The sequence below is a fragment of the Mus caroli genome, unplaced genomic scaffold (genome assembly GCF_978045245.1).
Source record: "Mus caroli unplaced genomic scaffold, Mus_caroli_1 scaffold_8, whole genome shotgun sequence".
Taxonomy (NCBI): Eukaryota; Metazoa; Chordata; class Mammalia; order Rodentia; family Muridae; genus Mus; species Mus caroli.
In genome coordinates, this window is record NW_028227263.1 from 86,115,536 (window position 1) to 86,140,828 (window position 25,293).

Below are 25,293 nucleotides of genomic sequence, written 5' to 3' on the forward strand. Positions count from 1 at the left end.
GCTCCATCCATTTGCCTGCAAAAGTCAGGATATCTTTGTTCTTAATAGATAGATAGATAGATAGATAGATAGATAGATAGATAGATAGATAGAAATGTAGATATTAGCCATATATATATATATATATATATATATATACATATATGTATATATATATGTATATATATATATATATATATACATATATATATATATATATGGAGTGTTCCTCTCTCTCTACACTCTCTCCAACATTTGTTGTCACCTGTGGTTTTAATCTTAGCCACTCTGATTTGTGTAAGGTAGAATCTTAGGGTTGTGTTTATTTGCATTTATCTGATCACTAAGGCCTTTGAACATTACATCAGGTGTTCTCAGCCACTCAAGATTCATTCTCCTTATTTTTATCAAATTGATGTAGCTATTATATATGGGACAGAGTGAAGAATATTGGCCCATACTTAGGTAACAGGTAAACTAACTCATATGGAAGTTTCTTATTCCTGAAATACATTTCTAGGTTCAATGATAGCAAGACCCTCAGGAACATTTCTAAATAGGAACAAAGAAAAAATTGAGGACCCTGGGAATTTTTCAGACTTTTAACTCAAAACTTACATAGCATAATCCTAGACTTAGAGTCAGTCTGTCCCTAACTGAAATTGGAAAACCTTGTTAGTTGGGCTCTGTCTAAGGCCTGGTCTTTTGTCCTTCCACAGAAATGAGCTCAGGGATTATCTAGAGGATCAGAATTCTCAATATTACTGCTCTTAATGACTCCAATACAATATTTTAGAAGTCCTCTATTCAAGTTAAAATACCTAATTGACAGTAATTGAGAAATTCATGAGTATACTGAATTTTCAAAGGCCATTTCAGAGCTGAGAAGACAGAGTTCACCATGACTAGTATATTTGGAAATGCCAGTTGGGATTCACCTCCAGAAAAAAAATAAAGAGAAAACAAAAATTACCTCATCATGGAGGTGTGTTGTTGAACCTTTTATAGTTGTAAGATGATTTTTTTCTGAATAACACAGGGATCAAGCATCCACCTTTAAGAGAAGTGGAAGAAACTAATTTCCTTGGGATGGGACATATAGGATAGACTCCCCTAGATACACCTGGGAATGGCCAATGTGAACAGTTACTCTTTTGCCTAATTTGTTCTTATCCCATACACAGATATTAGGACAATAAGCTGTGAATAGTTATGTGAAGCCATATGAGCTTAACCTGTTTGTCAAACAGAAAATATTCAAATATTTCAATATATTCACCTTGCAATAGACGTAAAGTTTGCAGATGGGCTAATAATAAATAATCACTTCAAGTTTTATAGGTCTAGCAATGAAAAAGAGGTGATTAGTGAGTTAGGTAGGCCAATTTTAGTTTGGTATAGAACAAAATTATTGGGGGATGACTGCTCTTAAGAGATGTATTTGTCCAGAATAACAGTGCCACAAGATTCTATTCCTTGTGTTTCCAAAGAGGCCTCAGGAAGAGAGGCACGGATCTGTTGCTTCAAAGATTTGACACCACAGGGATGATATTTGTTAGGTCCCTGTGCTGGGGACCAGAGATGGAACAAAATGTAACAACTAGAAAGGATCTAAATGTAACAAGAGCAGGGTTTATATGGTTGAACTGTCTGGCAGGTGACAGTTATACACTTGCAGAAGCCCCACTAAACATCTGCCCCTTTTCCCTTTAAGCCTCTCTTCTTCCTGATTGCATATGCAAAGAAGCTTCTGGCTTTAATAATAATAAAAAAACACTATGGAGAAAATGTTAATAAATAACTGAGCATGTGTCTCATTGAAGAAAGTTTGACTAAATATCTGAAGGATTGTGTGCTCTCTGCAGCACTAAAATCCTGAATGTTAGGGGAAAATAATTTTACATCAACTAAAGGAGACAACAATTTTCTTAACTTTGTGACTATGGCACCAAGACAACTAAATAGTGGAGACATTTACAGTTTACATGTTAGAACCTAATCGAGCCCTGCAAATAAGATCAAACTACGTGTGTGGGGGTTGGAAATGATAGCATCTCACTTCTTAATTTTACATACATTTATTATCTAACAACTTCAGCCACTCCATTGTTCGTAAAATCTAAATAACACCGGAAATGCTTTCTTTATGCTAGCTGCTTGGTTTTCTTATTTGTTTTACAATTATTCTGACATCATCAAGTTAAGTTTTCCACTAACAAGAAAATCTAGATATATAATGTGAATTCTTGACCCACTGTGTATTTTCTTGTTTACCTTTTGTGAATTTCATAAAAATTTTTAAAAGCAAACACACCTTTAAGGACCTTCCCCTCTGTTCACTCCTCCTGTTCCATCTTCCCAAAATTCTCTGCCCCCCCCCATATCCAGTCCACTTCCATTTCTCTTCAGAAAAAATGTAAGCCTAAATCAAACCTGGGAACAAGTTACAATAATATGAGGGCATAAACACTCATTATATGTGGACTAGATAATCCAGTAGGAAAAAGAAAAAAAAATGTATCTTGAATACAGGCAGAGCCAGGGGAACCCTACAGAAAAGAAGAAGAAAAGAAGTGTGGACAAGGATACTATGAGAACACAACTCAAAGAAATTACTCAGCAGGGATAATAACAACTCACACATACTGAAGAAATTGCAGCATATGTCATATGGGTCTGATTTAGGTTATCTGCCTAAACATTCTGGGTATCTAGCTTTTTGTTCTAATGGAACTCCCAAATGCAAAAATGGGGCAATGTCTCATAGGTTTTAGCCAGCAAAAGTTTTTTTTTTTTTTTTTTTTTTCAAAAGATGGTCCCTATATAGAAAAGACAAAATTAGGGATTGCATAAGGTGACTGGAATGGGATAAAGTAATCATTTTCCAAGTTTCCCTATAAGCAACAGAGTATATGTTTCAAGGGTAGGAAAATTCCATCAGCCCAGCAAGGTTAGAGGAACCAAAAGATGTAAAAAACATAAGCTCTGTATTCAGACTTCTCTGTTGTGAGCACTTGTTGTTATTCATCTGTAAATTCTGGACCCCTATGTTTGAGAACATAGAGTATATCCAGTTTAACTTCTATTCTGTTCTTCATACTACATTCCTACCTTAAATACTCTTCATTAGTTTACAGCTCTTCTGGTTTCTCTACTTAAATTTTTTATTAAGCTAATAAATTACTGTTATCTTACTGGAGAACAGTTTTGCAAATGTCTACATGTCATTGTGTCCTGATGAACTTAAGAATCATTAGAGCCTTCACCCTCATTTCGATACCCCTTTCCAGTATGACTTACATCTTTCCTGGTTGAAGTTGCAGTCTCTTTCATTGTTTTCTCTGCAGATTCTACTTGTTCTAATCTTGCACACCAACTCATAAGTATGCAGTAAAATATAATGTGGAATGTGGATATTGATACATATTTTATTTTTTAAACTAGACAGATATGAGCAAATGGCACAGACTCAAATGCATGACAAACATGTGCTTTTGTAAATTGTTGACCATGATTGAAAGAAATAGTGAGCTACATATAACTAATTTCTGTTCACTGGTTCTATAATTTGTGCTCAGATAAAGGTGTGAATCTCTAAGAGGTAGCAGTTATTTCCCAGAAATAACTCCATTCTCTTCATCTAAAAGGAAAGTGGTGAACGTCAAATTCAAAACTGAGAGAGATGACCAAATTTGACTGTCAGCTATGGCTCATATTTCTAATTGTTCCTCTGAGATTTCTGCAAATTACTTCCTAAGACAGGTGGAATTTTTGGGGTCAATTATCTATATTATATTATCTGCAGATAGTGATATTTTGTCTTCTACCTTTCCAATTTGTATCCCTTTGACTTCCTTTTGTTGTAGTAATTGCTCTAGCTAGGACTTCCGGTAATATATTGAATAGATAGGGAGAGAAGGGGCAACTTTTTCCAGTTCATGATTTTATAACCTTAATTGTCTATGGGCATATAGACTATATTACCAACCAGACTTGATTATAGCAACTATAATCTTAAATTCTGATCATCAGACAAAAATACATACCAATCCAAAATATTTTGGAGATATGTTACTTTTTTAGTCTAAAACAAGATATAAAGGTAAACAAAGAGGTGATTAGGACTAAGAAGGTTTACAATAGTTCTAGGACAAATTGTCATCTGAAGATGACAGTTAATTCAAATGTATATACACTTTAAACTTAGTAAAGAAAGCTGACAGTCACATGACTGCTTTCTTCTTAATGAGGACATCAGCCAAGTTGGAGGGTAAGCTAGAAGATTATAATTTAAAAAAAAAATCTGTTTTCCTAATAGATGTAATTTTTAAATAGGAAATGAATCCAAGATATATGCACATATCCACACAGAATGGAATATAATTTACACACACCCCTACACACAGTGACGAATCAAACTTACATACATACATGCATACATAAACACACACAATATTCATTCTAATGTGATATATACATATATATATGACATATAATATGTTTAAGATTACATATACAGATTTTATTTATAGACATATTTAATTATAAACCTAAAGTTGTAATTTTAAAGACAAATTGTGTTACAGGTTTTATGAATTATAAAACATAGCCAATGAACTTAAAAAATATTGAGATAGAGTTTAAAAAAACAGTATTAAGAGATTTTTTTTGTGTTGAGCACAGAGAAAAAATAGATATAGAAGTTGTTTAAAGTAGTAAATTATTAAAAATAAGAGACTTTGGGATCATTTGCTTCCATGGTGGCAGAAGTTGCTACAATCTGTAAGAATATGGAAATCAACTGCACCATTTTTTTCGCCGTGAATTTATATTGCAACCAAGCTGCAATAATAAAAATCTGAATCCCTGGCAATAGAGGTAGAGGGTTACAAAAGAAAACCCCATGCAATGATGTTCTAATTAGTTCTGAGAAGGAGGTGAAAGCCGAAGCTACAGGACTACAAATTGTAGTGAAAGAGAGTCAGGAGAGTTCAGGTAAATGGGACACAATAAGCATCTTTTGCAGAGAGACCCAGATTTGTGTAGCAGGCCATAGCCTTAGAAAGTTTGTCACTTGATGGATAATAACATCACAGTAGGCTTTAGGAGCAAAAGAGACTATTGTGTATAGACAAGAAGAGAAGCATGTAAGGCACAAAGAGGATGAGTATGAACTCCACCTGCATTCCAATATTATAGAAGCTGTGAGGGTACACAGGGTCTGCAGGTTGGAACAGACAGAATCTCGATATTGGGGGTCAAGGAGATTAAAAAATTATGGAAAGGCACAGGAGACATATAGCAAGTATCTTTCAGGAGAAGGATGCAAAGGAAAGAGTCTCATGTCAGTGAAGGTGAAACTGAAGGCTCCTGGGAGCCAAGGTATAAGAAGAGGGGAATGGTCATGTGAGATTAGATGGCAAAAAAACATAGGAAGCTTCAGGAGTGAGAGAGAGGTGTTCTTATGGGGGACATATAGGTAGTGGGAAGAATTTGATTCTAAAATTTGGGTTAAAATTTTGTGGTTGGTAAAATCAAGCAGAAGGTCTTTACACACCTGAACAAAGTCAGATAAGCTGACTCTGAACATGGGGATACTAGAAAAGTAAATAGTGGTGGAGTGAGGGCATGGAATTTATAAAGAGGATAGGATTTATGGTACAGTGGCAGTGTGTCTTTTTGGGAAGCTAGTGATGACATGGCTGTGGGCACTGAGTTGTTGAATCAAGTCTGGAGAAGCACCTGGTTCTCACATGTGAGATCTTTGTAAAAATTAGTTTTCCATTTTAAATACTTATCATTTTGCTAACTTTAGTTTCACGGTACACAGTATCCTCGATAACTTTTTCAAATTTATGATTATTTTCATCTTTTTTTACATTCCAGTCATAGTCTCCCTCCTGTTCTGCCCTCCAATAGTTCCTCATTCCATTACTCCTCAGCGTCTACACAATGATGTTCCCACATCTTCACCCTTCTGGAAGACTTCACATTTTCAGGGTCCACAAGTCTCTCAAGGGTTAGATGATTCTTCTCTCATTAGGACCTGCCTGAACAGGCAGTCCTCTCCTGTGAATTTGTCAGTGGCATATGACCAGCTAGTGTATGCTCACTGGTTAGTAGCTCAGTGTCTGAGATACCTCAGGGGTGAGGATTAGTTGAAACTCCTGGTATTCTTATGGGGTTGCCCTCCTTTTAGATTTCCCCAGCCTTTCCATAATTCAACCACAGGGGTACCTGATTTCTGTCCATTGGTGTGAGCATCTGCTTATGTCAGGATTGTTGGGCCTCTCACAGGATAGCTGTTCTAGGATCCTCTCTGTCTTTCTAGCATGTATGTCCAGCATGCATATCCATCTAATGTATGTAGCATAGAGTCAGGCCTTGGCTCCTGCTCTTGAGATGGGTCTCAATTTGGGCTGGTCAATGGACCTCCTTTCCCTCAGTCTCTTCTCTGTTTTGGTTTGGGCTGTTCTTTAAGGCAAAGATAATTCTGAGTCAGAGTGTTAAACTCATTGCAACCCCATGTCTCCACTTGATACTTTTTCTACTTGAGGTAGATTCTATGAGTTCCCTCTCTTGACTGTTGGGAATTTCATCTCAGGTCTCTTCCATTGAGTGCTGAGATTATTTCACCTCCTGTGTCTCTGGTACATTCTAGAGTGTCTCCACAACTCCCACCTCCAGAGGATGTATATTTTCATTCATTCTGCTAGCCCTTGTGCATCACACCTCCTCCCCCGTCGCTGCCCAATACTAGAACATGTTCCCCTCTTCCCCAGCCCATCCCATTTCTCTCTGTAACCACACCTAGTCCCCTCTTTCCCTCTGCCCTCTGGTTTTGTCTGCCTCCCTAGTGGGATTGAAACATCAACATTTGGGCCTTAAAATTCCTCTTCCATACAGAGAGTAATGAAAAAATGCTCCAATATTCAGTTATATACAGGGACTAGAAAATTGTCAAACATTTATGTAGCATTGTCCAGTGTTTTGGCACTCTTGCCAAATTGGGGAAATTATTTGTAAACCTTATATACTAGCTGGAATTGTGGAAAGCTTCCATCTACTCATTAAATGGCAGGAATGATCAGAAGAGCAGCATTTTAGTATCCATATTTTACTACACTTTCTGTGCAGTTGAGAATTAACCAAAGTTGGCTTTCGGTGAGCATAGGATATTCAGGCCAAAGAGCTAAAAAAAGTTGTTGACTATATCAGAGGAGAAAACATAGACACCATACTTTCTATGTGAAGATTTTCTGGTGCCCCCTTTTACGCAAAGCATGCAAAGCAGATTAAAGAGCTAATCACTAATGTTTTGTAATTTGTCACAGTAAATTTCTTGTGAGAAACTTGACAGTAGAGAGTTTAGTTAGAGGAATAGCCATAGATTTTATTTCTATTTAGGATAATAATAATAATAATAATAATAATAATAATAATAATAATAATTTTCAAGGTGATGCTCATACACCCTCACTTCCCCACACACCCTTCCAGGACTCCCCTTTCCCTGGGGCCTCAAGTCTCTAGAGTTAGGGGCCTCTTCTCACATTGAGGCCAGACCAGGCAGTCCAGACTACTGGCCTTCCTATGGGGTCCCCTTGTGGAAGACCCTATGACAATACAAGTAGATCTATAGATCAGAAAGCCTTCCTATAATTAAAGACTAAATTAAAAGTGAGGACATACATCTACTTTCATTTTGGCACAAATAAATTAATTGTTATTACACTTTTGCAAGCAAAGTTTTTTTAATTTTTTTTTATTACATATTTTCCTCAATTACATTTCCAATGCTATCCCAAAAGTCCCCCATACCCTCCCCCCCCACTTTCCTACCGACCCATTCCCATTTTTTTGGCCCTGGCATTCCCCTGTACTGGGGCATATAAAGTTTGCATGTCCAATGGGCCTCTCTTTCCAGTGATGGCCGACTAGGCCATGTTTTGATACATATGCAGCTAGAGTCAAGAGCTCCGTGGTACTGGTTAGTTCATAATGTTGTTCCACCTATAGGGTTGCAGATCCCTTTAGCTTCTTGGGTACTTTCTCTAGCTCCTCCATTGGGAGCCCTGTGATCCATCCAATAGCTGACTGTGAGCATCCACTTCTGTGTTTGCTAGGCCCCGGCATAGTCTCACAAGAGACAGCTATATCTGGGTCCTTTCAGCAAAATCTTGCTAGTGTATGCAATGGTGTCAGCGTTTGGAAGCTGATTATGGGATGGATCCCTGGATATGGCAGTCTCTAGATGGTCCATCCTTTCATCACAGCTCCAAACTTTGTCTCTGTAACTTCTTCCATGGGTGTTTTGTTCCCAATTCTAAGAAGGCGCACAGTGTCCACACTTTGGTCTTCATTCTTCTTGAGTTTCATGCATTTAGCAAATTGTATCTTATATCTTGGGTATCCTAAGTTTTGGGCTAATATGCACTCATCAGTGAGTACATATTGTGTGAGTTCCTTTGTGATTGTGTTACCTCACTTATACTCATCAAAGGTTAAATCCTCCAAGCAAAGTTTAAACTGAAATATTTTTTCATGGTTTCCAGGTTTAGCTTTTGGTTCTCAGTTCTGGCATTAGTATATCCTTGATCTTGTGTGGTGACTCCAGATCACATTACATTCTGAAATATATAGAATTCCAAAACCAAAAAATTATGTTTTTTTTTTGTTTCATTGTAATTCTATTCCTAATTCAGGGCCCAATACAAAAAAAAATATTGTAATATTTATTCTAAATATAAGAATGCCAGTGTCTGTTAAGCAACAATTAACTATGAGTCAACTAAAGTGTTTTTTGTTCTTATTAAAAGGCTGTGTTAGTTTCACAGAGGAACTACATATATACATATGTACATATGGATTACATATATACATTACTTATGTGCTCTTTTAACTAAGAAGAAACTGCATAGAAAAGGGATTTTTACCATTACACTTAAGTATCAAACACAAAATGTTCTCTGGTGATGCACTCCTTTATCTGATATGCTGCCACACCTACCTACCTTTCAATCAGAAACTAACCAGACATCCAACATTCAGAGTAAAAACCTTGTGGATATGACTATTTCTATGAAATAATAAAAAGGCAAGTAAAGGGAAATTTTTCAGTCATATGTGTTTCTGTCTTTCTGTCTACTGTTTTTGAAAAGCAAAATTAAAAGAACACTTAAATGATGCTTAGTTCTCTAAAGATTTCATTTTGTTTTATGCATCAAAGGAAATTCCACAATTTATATGTCTTTACATATCTTCCTTGTAGTATAAACACTTTCACTTAACTTTTGTAGCCTCCGTACTTAACAGATTTTTTTTAATAATAGTTTCATTAAATATGGTATTTGTATAAATTTCTACTTTAATTTTGTTGCTATTATTGCCTCTATAAAGGAACAAGTCCTGATATAATAAGATCTTAAGGATTGTCTTAAAGTTTCCATGATTGTAAGTAGACACAATTACCAAGGTAAATCTTTTAAAGGACTATATTTAATTGAAGCTGTCTTATAAGCTCACATATTCACTCCATTATCATCAAGGCAGAAGCATGCCAGTGTTAAGGCAGGCATGGAGTAGGAGGAGCTCAAATTTCTACATCTTGTTCTTAAAACCTCCAGGAGAAAACTAGCATCCTCAGGTCTATCAGAAGGAAGGTCTCTCAAATACACCACAAAGTAGTACCATTTTTCAACTAAGCCCCACCTCATAGTGGTACCACTCTTTAGAAAAATATATTGAATCTACCACACTCTACTCCCTGACCCACATAGGATTTTTCAAACTTATGATTCTATCAGGGACATACCTAACCATAGCACAATGCAAAATATATTTAATCCAACTTCAAAATCCCAACATTCTATAGAAGTCTATCAATATTTAGGAACTTAAAGTTCAAAATCTATTCTGAGATTCATAAAGTTTCTTAAAATAATCCCCTTAAACGTCAAAATCAAAATGTAGATCACCTACTTCCATCATATTAGGATAATTGTTGCAGTAAATCTCCAACCCAAATATGCCCCAGCAATGAAAACACTACTCAATTAATATGAATATGTGCTGTGAGCCTAGATTGGCAGGTCTACCACTACACTGCCATCTTTCACATCTATGAGACCCCTCAGAACTTGTGTTTTTTCCAGGCCATGTGCTTATTCTCTGCTTCTCTTCCTCTGCCTCCTTTTCTGTGTCTCCTCTCTCTCCACCTTCTGCTCCACCTTCCCTTTATCTACCCAATCATCAGCTGTCTTTTTTTTTTTTTAACAAATTAAGGTGGGAAGCAGGTTTACAGGAAATTACCTGAGTACTGATTAATTCTTTGTTTGCAACCCCTCACAAGAGAATGTAATTAACATCAAATATAATTAACCAAAGGGTTATCCACAACAGATACTGTTCCAAAATATCATAGTAAGAAATCACTGGACCAAAGCAATACCAAAAACCAGCTGGACAATCTCCAAACTCTGCATCTTTATGTCCAATATCAAAGCAATCTTCAGAGCTCCAAATCCTTCCATCCTTGTTGACTGCTGAGAACAGATCTGGCATTCAGCATCAACAAACTCTGTTTTCTTGTGCTGGTTCCACTTATGGTTAACACCTTTCTTCAGCATGTCTATGACATTTCCAACAACTTTGGTTATCGAGGGCAACTTTAACTTTACAGCTTCTTGTTTCATTGGCTGCAGTCCACACATAATCTTCTGGGTTCTTCGAAATGGCGTGGGTCACTTCTCCATTCTAACCCTCAACATGATGTTTATCTCTGATACTTAGTTTCTTTGTGCTCTCAGAACACATTTCCCAGAACATTTTATCCAAGTGATTCTTCATCTAACCTGCATCAATTGTTCCTGTGACCCTTTCTATTCTTGTCTCTAAACCCAGTACCAAATGACAAAGCTACTGCTTGTTGGGACTGGAATATAGCCCAACTTTTCTATTACATCATCACCAAGTGCCCATTTTCCAACTACTTCGCTACCTAAGTTTGGCTATCCTGGAACTTGCTCTGTAGACTGATATTGAACTCAGAAATGTTTATGCCATATCTCCTGGATGCTGGGATTAATTCCTGGTCCTAAGGCTTTCTTAAGCTTTTCATAAGACCTTCAAAAACATAGCCACTCTGCCTTAAGACCTGGATCATAGGAAGTCCTACATTTCTGGATTTTAGTTCATTTTAGATATTGTTAATTATCTTGTTTACTATCAAGAATAGCCATCAAAATCCATCACATGTCAATTTGAAATAAAGTCGTATCATTTTACATTCAAATTAAAATTATAACCAAGTCATAATAACGCCTGAGATGATATAGCTATCCCTTTTGCAACAGCAAATAAATCTTGCTCTGAGTTGCGGACTTTATCCGTAATCTGTGTATCACCTTAAACACAGTATTTAGTTTCATTCCACTTCATGGTATCCCTTTAAAACTTTAGTCATACACTTTAATTTTTTGTTATAAGCTTGCTATGTTTGATCAAAACAGTCCTTATAAGCAAGAGCCACTGGACAATTTACTACTTGGCTTTTTTGAGACTTCCTTTTCCAATGCAATTGATATAAATCTCTTTACCTTAGCCTTAGGCAGATGCTTTTGACTAGGGCAGGGGAGGGGTCATCTGATTGGTTAATAATATTGTTCTTTCTATGGGGTTGCTAACCCCGTTACCAACTCCAGTCCTTTGGCTAACTCCTCCACTGACATCCCAGCACTTAGTCTGATTGTTTGCAGAACGCATCCCCACCTGAATTGAAACAGCTTCTCAGGTAACAGCTATACCAAGCTCCTGTCAGAAAATGCTTCTCTGCATCAACATTGGTGTCTGGATATGGTGTCTTCTGATGAGATGGATCCCTAGGTGGGGCAGTCTCTGGATGGCCTTTCCTTCCGTTTCTGTTCTACTCTGTCTCTGTATTTCCTTTTGACACCAGCAATTCTGGATTAATATTTTTTAGATAGTTGGATGTCCCCATCCTTCAAAAAGTGGCCATGCCTATGCAACAAATATTGTCTCTACAAGTTCTCTCTCCATTTGTTGGGTATTTCAGCTAATGTCATCACTAGTAGATCCTGGAAATCTCTTGGGTTCCTGGCATCTGGGGTTTTCTAGTGGGTATCCCCTGTTTCCATCCCCAACTGCCACACACCTCTGTTAAATTTCCTGACCCTCAGTCCTTCTTCCCTGTCTTGTTTGCTTCCACACATGATCTTTCCCTCATTTTCCCTCCCCCTCTTATCTCCTTACAGATCCTTCCCTCCCTCTACCTCCAGTGATTAATTCTTTCCCACTTCTGAGTAGGACTGAAGCATCGACACTCTGGTCTTCCTTCTTCTTGAGTTTCATAATGTCTGTGATTTGGTCTTGGGTACCCTATGCTTTTTTTCCCTTCTGATATCCACTTATCACTGAGAACATACCATATGTGTTCTTTTATGAATGAATTACCTCACTTAGGATGATATTTTCTACGTACATCCATTTGCCTGCAAAAGTCATAAAGTCATTGTTTTTGCTAATACTACTCAGCTATTAGTCTGAGCTCTTAAGGATAAAAAATGAAAGAAAGCCAAATTTTGCACCTACTCAATTGTGGAAGGCTTTAAAAACTAACATGAATATCATATAGACTCATCCACGATAAAGCAGTTAGAGTAATACAAGTCTACACTTTTATGGGCAATTAACAAAACATATTTGCTTAGCTATACTAACCATTTTAAAACATTAATTGTATATCATTATCCACATTGCTTATTACATTTTGCAACTTATTAAGTGTTGGAACACATAACCTCTATATAGAAAACCATCTTAGGGAGGATGGATATTCAATAAGGAATGCCTTACATCTTTCCATAGTTGGGGACTGTTATCTAATTGTGGTGACAAATAATATTTACATAGCTCATAAATATAAAGGATATCTTACATGACATGTAGGCATTTACAAGGTCTCTATGTACCAAAAGGATACTAATGACTTCTTAATGTTGGAAGAACTATAGCTATATAGAACAAGTCATGGGTTGGCCAAGTAAAAGTTGTTTAATTTTCACAAGCAATATGAAGAACAGCAGCAAAAAATATAACCATATCCATCATGGAGAAATATACTGATGAATTCTATAGAATGAAAGTAATAGCTCAGGGATAGGATCTAAGGATTTTTCATAGCTAACAAGATTGCTAATTCATATGCACCCTATCATTTCCAACAGTGATCTGTAGCTGAAACAACATAAATATATCCAATCTAAACATTTTCTAGTACACCTGGCTTTTATGTAATTTTAGTATCTCATTAGTTATGACTAATAGTTGTTTTTTTTTCTGATGAGAAATAAGTCAATTCATATCAAATTAAGGTATATAAAGGCAGTTTATTGGTTTATTTGCAGACATCTCTCACATTGGTTCACTTATTTCACAGGAGGAGGTCAGGACCGTTGCTATGAAGAAAGGAAATAGAGGTGAGTGTGAAGAAAAAGAAATAAATGTAGAGAGAGGGACAGAGAGAGGAGGAGGAGGAGGAAGAGGAGGAGGAGGAGGAAGAGGAAGAGGAAGAGAGAGAGAGAGAGAGAGAGAGAGAGAGAGAGAGAGAGAGAGAGAGAGAGAGAGAGAGAGAGAGAGAGAAGCCTTTAGTGAAGCCCAGATCCAGAGGTACAGAATGCAAGTCATGCCCTGTAAAGCAGGTAATGACTGAGGGATTCTGAGAGAACCTGAAAATTAGGTCTGTTTGGCATGTTAAATCGTCACCTCATCTATTTGCCCCTGGCCTGGAAACCAACACATCACAAGAAGAAATGACAATGAACTTTCAAAATGTTTCACTGTGGAACAAATATTAACAATATTGTGTTCATTAGAAATTTGCCTCATTCTTCTACTCATATTCTCTACAAAGATTTTTTTTTTTACTTAGACAGCATAAGCTAATCTTTGAGTGTTTTCATACTAGGAGACTCAATTTAGAGGAATGCATGTATATATAAATGTTAAGTCCCAAAGCCTGGCTCAATAGTAGATGTCAAATATTTCATAATAAATGTGCCAGTCAAAATATGTCACATTGTTCAATAAATATATACGTTGCTATACATAGAATTAAGATTCTTTTAAGATTTCTTGTCCATTACAGTAAAGAAAAATAAAGTATGGTGTGAGTAATGCATAGATAAATACTTGTGCACAAAGAAATCATGTGTTCCAGTGATGAATGGATTGATTTTGATTGGTTAAATACAGTACAAGCTGAATTATTCCCATATATTTTTGATTAATATTATCTATACTATATAGATTCTATAAGTACCTATTACTATATCTCATAAACTTTTGTTTTCATATTTTATACATATGCTCAAGGCAACTTAATTTTTCTTCTTTATAGATATTTATCAGTCCATCTAAATAATTTTGACTAATACCCAGAGTATATTTATAAAAAATGCAAGTGGTATTCTTGCTAAATCAACCATGAAATCACAATAACTGTTAGTATTAATAATTTTTTCTTGTAGATGTTCTTAAACATATAAGACCTTAAAAATATGAAAAACATAAACAAACAGATGAAGGAATTGAACAAAACTATCCAGGATCAAAAAAATGGAAACAAACACAATAATGAAATCACAAGGGAGAGAAACATGGAGAATGCAAACCTAGGAAATAGAGCAGGAATCATAGATGCAAGCATCCCACAGAATACAAGAGATAGAAGAGAGAATCACAAGTGTGGAAGAAACCATAGAAGACATTGAGAGAACATTCAAAGAAAATGCAAAAAGCTTCTAAACCAAAACATCCAGGAAATCCAGAACATAATGAAAACACCAAAACTAAGAATAATAAATAGGCTTAGAAGAGAGTGAAGATTTTCAACTCAAATGGCCAGTAAATATGTTCAACACAATTATAAAAGAAAAATCCCCTACTCTCAAGAAAGAAATGCCCATAAAAATACCAGAAGCTTACAGAACACCAAATAGATTGGACCAGAAAAAAATTACTCTCATCACGTAATAATCAAATCACCAAATGCACAAAACAAACAATATTAAAAGGAATAAGGGATAAAGGCCAAGTAGTATATAAAGGCTGACTTATCAGAATTATACAAGACTATTTAGCAGAGACTCTAAAAGCCAGAAGATCTTGGGCATATGTCATACAGAAACTAAGAGAATAAAAATGCCAAGCCAAGCTACTATACCCAGCAAAACTCTCAATTACCATAGATGGTGAAATCAAGATATCTCATGACAAAACAAAATTAAAAAAATCTCTCCACAAATCCAGCCCTTCAAAGGATAATGGATTGAAAACTCTAACACAAGCAGGGAAAGTACACCCTAAAAAACCAAGAAAATAATCTTTTTTCAACAAACCCATATGAAGTTAGCCACACAAACATAATTCTGCCTCTAACAACAAAAATAAGACCAAGCAAAAATCATTGATATGTCTTAACATCAGTGGATCCAATTCCCCAATAAAAAGATATATACAAACAGACTTGACATGTAAACCAGACCCAGTATTTTACTGCATAAATAAATGTACCTCAGTGACAAAAATAGACACCACCTCAGAGAAAAAGTCTGGGAAAAATATTTTAAGAAAATGTTCCCAAGAAACCAGGTGAAGTAGCCATTTTAAGTATCAAATAAAATCAACTTTCAACTAAAAGTAATCAAAAAAGATGAGGAAGGACATTTCATAAAAAAAAAAATCTACCAAGATGAAATCTCAATTCTGAACATCTATGTCCCAAATGCTAGAGCACCCGAATTCATAAAAGAAATTTTGCTAAAGCTTAAAACAAACATCGATCATCAGACAATAGTAGTGATAGACTTCAACACCCTACTCATACCAATGGATAGGTCTTGGAATCAGAAACTAAATAGAGACACAGTAAAACTCACAGAAGTTATGAATCAAATGGATTTAACAGATATCTATAGAACATTTCTTCCTAAAATAGAATAATTCATCTTCTTCTCAGTACCTCATGGTACATTCTCAAAAATCAACCATATAATCCATCACAAAACAAGCCTCAACATATACAAGAAGATTTAAATAATTTGTCAATCCTATCAGATCACCACAGACTAAAGCTGGTCTTCAATAAACAACAAAACCAACATAAAGACCACATTCATATTTAAGCTGAACAACTCTCTACTCAATGATAATTTGGAAAAGGAAGAAATAAAGGAAGGCTTTTTTATAATTTAACAAAAATGAAGGCATGACATATCCAAACTTATGGAATACAATGAAAGCAGTGCTAAGAGGAAAACACATAGTTCTGAATTCCTCCATAAAAAAATTAGAGAGAACATACACTAGCAGCTTAACAGAACATTTGAAAGCTCTAGAACAAAAGAAGCAAATACACCCAAGAGGAATAAAATGCAGGAAATAAACTCAGAACTGTAATCACCCAAATAGAAAAAAGAGAACTATACAAATTATCAACAAAATTCAGAGCTAGTTCTTTGAGAAAATCAACAAGATAAATGAACTGTTAGCCAGACTAACCAGAGCACAAAGAGACCATATCCAAATTAAAAAAAAAAAATCAGAAACGAAAGGGATACATAACAACAGAAATAGAATTCAAGAAATTGTCAGGATCTACTAGAAAGCTTATATTCAACAAAACTGGAAAATCTTGATGAAATGGATAATTTTCTAGACAGGTACCAGGTACCAAAGTTAAATCAGGATCAAATAAACCAACTAAACAGTCCCTTAAAAAATTGCAGAAATCATTAAAAGTCTTCCAACCAAATAAAGCCCAGGATCAGATGGTTTTAGCATAGAATTCTATCAAACCTTCAAAGAAGATCTCATACTAATAATCTTCAAACTATTCTACAAATTGGATACAGAAAGAACACTACCTACTTCATTTGTTGAAGCCACAGTTCCGCTATACCAAAACCTCACAAAGACCCAACAAAGAAAGAGAACTTCAGAGCAAATTTCCTTATGTATATGGATGTCAAAACACTCCATAAAACTCTCACAAACTGAATCTAAGAACACATCAAAATGATCATTCACCATGATCAAGTAGGTTCATCCCAGGGATGGTTCATTATTCTGAAATTCATCAGTGTAATCCACTATATAAACAAACTCAAAGGAAAAATCCACATGATCATCTCATTAGATGCTTAAAAAGCATTTGATAAAATTCAACACCCATACATTTTGAAAACCTTGGAAAGGACAGAAATTCAAGACCCATATCTAAAAATACTAACAGAAATATACAGCAAACCATTAGCCAACATTAAACTAAAGGTAGAGATACTTGAAACTAACACATCAAAATCAGAAACTAGTCAAAGCTGCTCAATCTCTCACAGTCTATTCCATATTGTTCACGAAGTTCTAGCCAGAGCTATTAGATAACAAAATAGTTCAAAGAAATTGAAATTGGAAAGGAAAATGTCAAAATATTAGTATTTGCAAATGATATGATAGTATACTTCACTGACCTAAAATTCCACCAGAGAACTCCTTTTGCTGATAAACAATTTCAGCAATTTGGATTGATTTAAAATTAACTCTAACAAATCAGTAGCCTTCCCCTACTCAAATAATGATTGGTCTGAGGAAGAAATTAGGGAAATAACATCTTTCACAGTAATCACAAAAAAATATAAAATACCTTGGTGTGACTCTAACCAAGCAATTAAAAGATCTGTATGAAAAGAATGTTAAATCTTTGAAGAAAAAAATTAAAAAGACCTAAGAAGATTGAAAGATCTCCCATGCTCATGGATCAACAGGATTATCATAGTAAAATGTTCATTTTACCAAAAGAAATCTACAGATTCAATGAAATCCCTATCACATTTCCAACTCAATTCTTCTCAGAGATAGAAATAACAATTTCCAAATTCATGCCAACATTTATAATAATAATAATAATAATAATAATAATAATAATAATAATAATAAAACAGGATAGGGAAAACTATTCTCAACAAAAGAATTTCCGGTAGATTACCATCTCTGATCACAAGCTGTATTACAGATCAATAGTAATAAAAACCTCTTGGTAATGATACAGAAACAGGCATGTAGATCAACAGAATAGAATTGAAGACCCATAAATGAACCCCAGACTTTTGGTCACTTGATCTTTGACAAAGAATCTGAATCCATCCAGTGGGGAAAAAAGACAGCATATTCAACAAATGGTGCTGACTCTAGTAGAGATCAGCATGTAGAAAAATGCAAATTTACCCATTCATATCTACTTATACAAGCTCAAGTACACATGGATCAAAGACCTCCACATAAAACCAGATATACTGAATCTATTAGAAGAGAAATTGTTAAAGAGCATCCAACTTATTGTCATGGGGGAAAATATACTGAAAAGAACACCAATGGCCCAAGCTCTAAAATCAGATATAGATACATGAGATCTCATAAAATTGAAAAGCTTCTGCAGGAAAAGTATAGTGTAATCAAGAAAAAAAATTTCAAGGAACAGAGTGCGAAATGATCTTTTCCATTCCTACCTATGATAGAAGGCTAATATCCAATATATCCAATGAAATGATGAAGTTAAATTCCAGACAACCCAATAACCCATTTAAAATGGAGAACAGAGCTAAACAAATCATTTTCAACTGAGGAATTTCAAGTGACCAAGAAACATTTAAAGAAATATTCAATATCCTTAGTTATCAGGGATATTCAAATCAAAACAACCCCAAAATGCAGCCTCACACCAATCAGAATGACAGAGATCAAAACCTCAAGTGACAGCAGATGCTGGCAAGGATGTGGATAAAGAGGAATACTCCTCCATTGCTGGTGGGGTTGCATAATGTTACAATTACTGAGGAAACCAATCTTGAGTTCCCTACGAAAATAGTTTTAACTGAGGACCCAGCTATACCACTCCTGGGCATATACCCAAAAGATTCTCCAACATATAAGGACACATGCTCCATTCTGTTCATAGGATACTTATTTATAATAACCCAAAGATGGAAAGAACCCAGATGTCCCTCAACATAGGAATGGATATAAAAATATGGTACATTTAGACAATGGAATACTATTCAGCTATTAAAAACAATGACTTCATAAAACTCTTAGGCTCACTTTTAAGATGGAACTAGAAAATATCATCTTGGGTATGTATCTTGGGTATCATGAGCTTCTAGGCTAATATCCACTTATCAGTGACTGCATGTCATGTGTGTTCTTTTGTGATTGTGTTACCTCACTCAGGATGATATCCAACAAATCCGTCCATTTCCCTATGAATTTCACGAATTCATTGTTTTTAATAGCTGTGTAGTAACCCATTGTGTAAATGTACCACATTTTCTGTATCCATTCCTCTGTTGAGAAACATCTGTGTTCTTTCCAGCCTCTGTCTATTAAAAATATGGCTGCTATGAACATACTGGAGACATATTAATGGAGGGACTTGATGGAGACATCACATTTAAAGCAGTATTTTCTAAGTACTCTTCTCTTCTCTTCTCTTCTCTTCTCTTCTCTTCTCTTCTCTTCTCTTCTCTTCTCTTCTCTTCTCTTCTCTTCTCTTCTCTTCTCTTCTCTTCTCTCTTCTCTTCTCGCCTCCCCTTGCCTCGCCTCGCCTCTCCTCTCCTCTCCTCTCCTCTCCTCTCCTCTCCTCTCCTCTCCTCTCCTCTCCTCTCCTCTCCTCTCCTCTCCTCTCCTCTCCTCTATTCACTCTCTGTCTCTGTCTCTCTCTGGCATTTTCTCTCTTGACACTCTCTGTGCTTAATATTTGGTTTGGGCCTCTGTATATGTTTTCATATCCTGCAAAAAGGAAGCTTCAAAAATGTCATTGGTAACAACAACACTTACAGAACTAACTAAAAACAGAGAAGTTGAATAGGTGCCTAAAATTGAACGTTCTTTTCTACATATTATTCTCATTTGGTAGGGGATATTTTTTGTAGGATACAAAAAAAAAGAAATATAAGCCCCAAATCAATATCAAAATCTTTGATCAATAATTATGACTGACATGCAAAACATCTAGGGCAAATATAGCACAAATCTTGTGGAAGTAAGTACCTATCATTAGATTTGCCATAATGTAAACTAACTCCATGAGTCAGAACCCTTAACTGACAGTATTGGGTGAATAAGAGAAATAGATAGGCCACAGACATAGGTATTTAGATATTTTATACTTGTTGATCTCTGCCTTACTTAGCAACCATCAGTTTATGAGATCTACATAGTGCTTTTCTGCAAAATTCAAACAATGCAAAACCAAAGAAAAACAGCAAGTCACGTGAAGAAAAGAACAAAGCAACAACAAGCCAGCAAAACAAAAGTTGATTGAATGAGAGACAAATCATTATATGGGTTATGTTGGGAAATATTTGAAACATCAGGACTATAATAGAATGATGGACATTGTAGAAGTGAATAAAATAATTCTTATTCTTAACATGTGTTTTTCTTTTAATAATGATTGAATAATTGTATTATATCTATATTACTGGGCGCATATATTTATTCAAACTGTAATGAATTTTCAGCCATTAACATTAACCAATCCTGTACAATGAAAATGGCAATCGTGGTATGCATTTAAACTTTTTGTTACAAATTACTGCTTCTCAAAAGAAAGAAAGTTGGAGACCATTGGAATTATATTAAACACAGGTGTGTACTCTGTCAGAATGTTCACTTGTGACATGGAGGATATAAGATAGTTTTCTTCTTTGATTGTTAAAGCTACATGTTGGCTTCTCACAGGGGAACAGCATAAACATAGTCATATCTCCTAAAATTTCAGTCAAGTATGCAAAATATAAACTTGAAACTTGAGGATAACTGTACAGGAAGGCACCAGATTTGGGATGGAAAAAACTTTCAGTAGTTGTTAGCATTTGATAAACTGGTTGTTGAGGGAAAATAATATTTTCAGGGAAGATTAACATCAGAGGGTACTGGTACTCCTGTAGATCTCTCTGCATCTCAGCACATATCAAAACTGATAAATCGACTGAGTTTGTATTAAAAAGAGATCAAATTAAATGCCCATGGATTATTAATTATAGATATTGTGAGTAACCTGAATGTATTATATGTTTTGGTTTTAATTTTAACACACTATATGAAATATGAATATTATGTTAAGTATTTACAAAATGACATTTTAATAACAATTCTGTGAATTCTCATATAGACACTGTACTCATATAGAAAATGTGTCAGTCTGTATAAACACACACACATGCATATACACACAAAGAAATCATTGTAATATTTCTAGATTTTGGATTTTATTATCCAAATTAAACTCCTCTTAATAATTATTTACCCTTATTTTAACTTAAGACAAGGTGTATTGTGTGGTAAATAGTATTAGAAAATTGGACACAAGAATGTCTTTAGAAATTTCAAGTGTAAGTTTTAATGTGCATAAATATATGAACAAGTGTGATACATTTCCAAGTAAGCATAGATTCTCAGGATACTGGCACAGCAAGATTTAAAAATAGTCAACAATGGTGTGCATTTGACAGCCCTTGATTACAAGCAGCAATCCCTAGGGAAAAAAATGCAAGCTTTATTATAGGTACAATTAGGCAGATACATGCTGAAAGGCACAGGCACTACTGGACAGTTTTTCTCCGTTTATAATTAAAGCCAGAAACCTAACAGTAACTACATAATATTTTGGTCTTTCTCCTTCTACTTCATCTTCGTTTTTATTCCTGATGCAACAAGCAGGGAGTGGTACACAAAACGTTCTTATTAAAATCTTGACAAAGTTTATCATCTCTATTGTCCTAGGAACTTGTCTTAGTTAGGGTTTTATTGCTGTGAACAGACACCATGACCAAAGCATTTAATTGGGGCTGTCTTACAGGTTCAGTGGTTCAGTCTATTATCATCAAGGTGGGAGTATGGCAGCATCCAGGCAGGCATGGCACAGGCAGAGCTGAGAGTTCTATGTCTTCATCCAAAGGCTGCTAGTGGAAGACTGACTTCCAGGCACCTAGCGTGAGAATATTTAGCCCACGCCCACAGTGACACACCTACTCCAACCACCTACTCCAACCAGGTCACACCTAGTCCAACAAGTCCTCACCTCCAAATGGTGCCACTCCCTGGTCCAAGAATATACAAACCATCACAGAACTCTATAGTTAACTATAGGGTTTTGGCTCAGTAATTTGTCTTACTGTTCTATCCATCATTTTTATTCTTCTTCTATGAATCAAATATGATGCTAAACTTTGAGGATTTATCAGATTTGGGGACTCATTCAAAAGAAATGAATGTGCATCTGAATATCCAAGCAGGGAATATTTGTTGAAAATGGTTAAAGACAGAGTTTGTAGTAGGATTTTTGGAAGGTTTATTGTGTGTTGCACAAGTGATAGCAAATAAGTTGACTGGAAATGATTACAATAGCCTTTGTCTGTTATTGTAGAAAGTGCACACCAATAAATGCCGATGATTGTTTAGGCCCTAGTGTTTTAAATTGTGAATGGACACAATAGTAATGTGCTACTTTCATAGTAGTTTTCTTCTCAGATTCCTTGCAGGAATTATTCTAAATGAATAAAATCTGTTATCAAATTTATTGGTTGTATTCCAGGACTGAATGAAAGGGAACGTTCTGTTTCTCAGAATTCTGATAGTGTGGATGAAGGATATGCATATATAAATATAAGAATAGTCATAAGTATGCATTGGGAGAGAGCTATATCCTCTTTAGGTACCATGAAGGTATACTGAAGCTCAAATCCTAGTCACTTTGAAATCTTGAATGTTTCATAGTTAGAAGTGCCTGTCAATGTGTATCTGCTATCAAGTTCAATCAAGATATAAGAGTTTTACACGGAAATAGATTTATTAGATTAAATGTCCATTCTGTTGGATGAAACAATATTAATTTTTACAGGTCACTTATACAAATACTTGTGAAGAAAGAAGTCATAGTCTCCAGTGAACTATCACCTGGTATTGATTGATTAAATGTAGTACCAGATAAAATCCCTAAACTCATGTTTGTTCTCATGAGCTATTACAATATTTCACACCTATCAATACTTTGTCATTTGCTTCACCTATTTTTTTTTTACTTATTTCATTGAATCATTATTTTACACTACAGATTTTATTTCTGCCTGCTCCTCCCCATCCTGCACATCCTCCCCACCCATCTTCCACACAAGAATGTTCCAAACTCCACACCCTCTCTCCTACCAGGTCACACCACCACCTGGGGCCTCCAATCTGTTGAGGGTTAGGTGCATTTTCTCCTACTGAACACAGACCCAACAGTACTCTGATCTATATGTGCTGAGGGTCACATATCAGCTAGTATATGCTGCCTGGTTGGTAGTCCAGTTTCTGAGAGATATTAGGAGTCCAGGTTGATTGAGAATGCTTATCCTAATACAGGGTCATCCTTCACCTCAGCTTCTTCTAGCTTTTCCCTAATTCAAACACAGGAGCCAGCAGCTTCTGTCTATTGGTTGGGTGCAAATATTTGCATCTGACTCTTTCAGCTGCTTGTTGGGTATTTTGGAGTGCAGTCATGATAGGCCACTTTTGTGAACACTCCATAGCTTCAGTAATAGTATCAGGCCTTAGAACCTCCCCTTAAGCTGAGTCCTTTATGAGCCTGTCCCTTGGCCTCAATTTCCTAACACTCCTCTCCATTTTTCCCTGTAGTTCTTTCAGAGAGGAATAATCATGGATCAGATTTTTTGACTGTGGGATTGGAACACTATCCCTCATTTGCAGCCCTGCCTTTCTGCTGGAGGTAGGCTCTAAAATTTCTCTCTCCCTAATTTAGGGCATTTTCTTTAAGGTCCCTCCATTTGAGTCTTGATATACTCTCACCTCCCAGGTCCCTAGTATATTCTGGAGGGTAATCCCACCTCATACCTTCTGAAGCTGACTGTTTTCATATTTTATGTTGGCCCTCAGGGATTCAGTCCTTTTCCCCCCTCCCAATAACTGATCATGTTCCCCTCTTCCCCTCCCTGTCAGCTTTCCCAATAAGGACCCTTCCTCCCTTTCCCCCTTCTGTGATTGCTTTCTTCTCCCTCCCAAGTGGGATTGATGCATCCTCACTTGGCTATATAGCTTGTTAAACCTTTTTACTTCTGTGAACTCTATCCTGGGAATGTTGCACATTTGTTTGTGCTAATACCACCTTTCTTTGAACTGAAAAATCCAACAGATTTTCAATAATGATTTTCCAGAGATAATGTCAAAAATGTGCTTCAGCATTCAGTAAAACACAGTAGTGTGAAAATCATGTGCCATTTATTTAACATTATCTAATACTCAGAGAATGTTGAGAAAAAGGGGAGCTGAAAAAGGAAGAAATAGAGCTAAAGATCGAGGTTCTGTTTATTACTCTATTCCAAAACAAACAGCAGACTTCTATATCAATCATCTGTGCCAATAACATAATAGAAAATAGAAACCATAGCTGGGTTTGAAGTATATTTTCATGGCCTCATTAAATGACAAGAAAGGCAGGAGATCCTTACTCTAGAATCCACATGTTCAAATAATTTACTGTAGGGAAATCTACACTTTTTTTTTTTTTATATTTTTATTACATATTTTCCTCAATTACATTTCCAATACTATCCCAAAAGACCCCCATAGCGCCCCCCACTCACAACATATCAAAACGTATGGGACACAATGAAAGAATTCCTCAGATGAGAATTCATAGCTCTGAGTGCCTCCAAAAAGAAACTAGAGGGAGCATATACTAGCAGCCTGACAGAGCACCTAAAAGCTCTAGAACAAAAGGAAGCAAATTAACCCCAAGTATTAATAGCCAGAAGCTGGAAAAAACCAGATGCCCCTCAACAGAGGAATGGATACAGAAATTATGGTACATTTACACTATGGAGTACTACTCAGCTATTAAAAAGAATGAATTTATGATATTCCTAGCCAAATGGATAGACCTGGAGGGCATCATCTTGAGTGAGGTAACACAATCACAAAGGAACTCACACAATATGTATTCACTGATAAGTGGATATTAGCCCAAAACTTAGGATACCCAAGATATAAGACACAATTTGCTAAACGCATGAAACTCAAGAAGAATGAAGACCAAAGTATGGACACTATGCCCCTTCTTAGAATTGGGAACAAAACACCCATGGAAGGAGTTACAGAGACAAAGTTTGGAGCTGTGATGAAAGGATGGACCATCTAGAGACTGCCATATCCAGGGATCCACCCCATAATCAGTTTCCAAAC

At 35.8% G+C, this 25,293-nt stretch overlaps 1 protein-coding gene across 4 annotated transcripts in view; it reads left to right on the top strand.

Moving 5' to 3' along the window:
• LOC115031564 (uncharacterized) overlaps positions 1 to 25,293 on the top strand; it is a 199,217-nt gene that overhangs the window by 124,957 nt on the left and 48,967 nt on the right. For all 4 annotated transcript variants that reach the window (XM_085841685.1, XM_085841686.1, XM_085841687.1 and 1 more), the window contains 2 exons: positions 13,436 to 13,475; positions 23,731 to 23,821. The gene's annotated coding sequence lies outside the window, so the exon portion shown is untranslated. The remainder of the gene's footprint in view (positions 1 to 13,435; positions 13,476 to 23,730; positions 23,822 to 25,293) is intronic.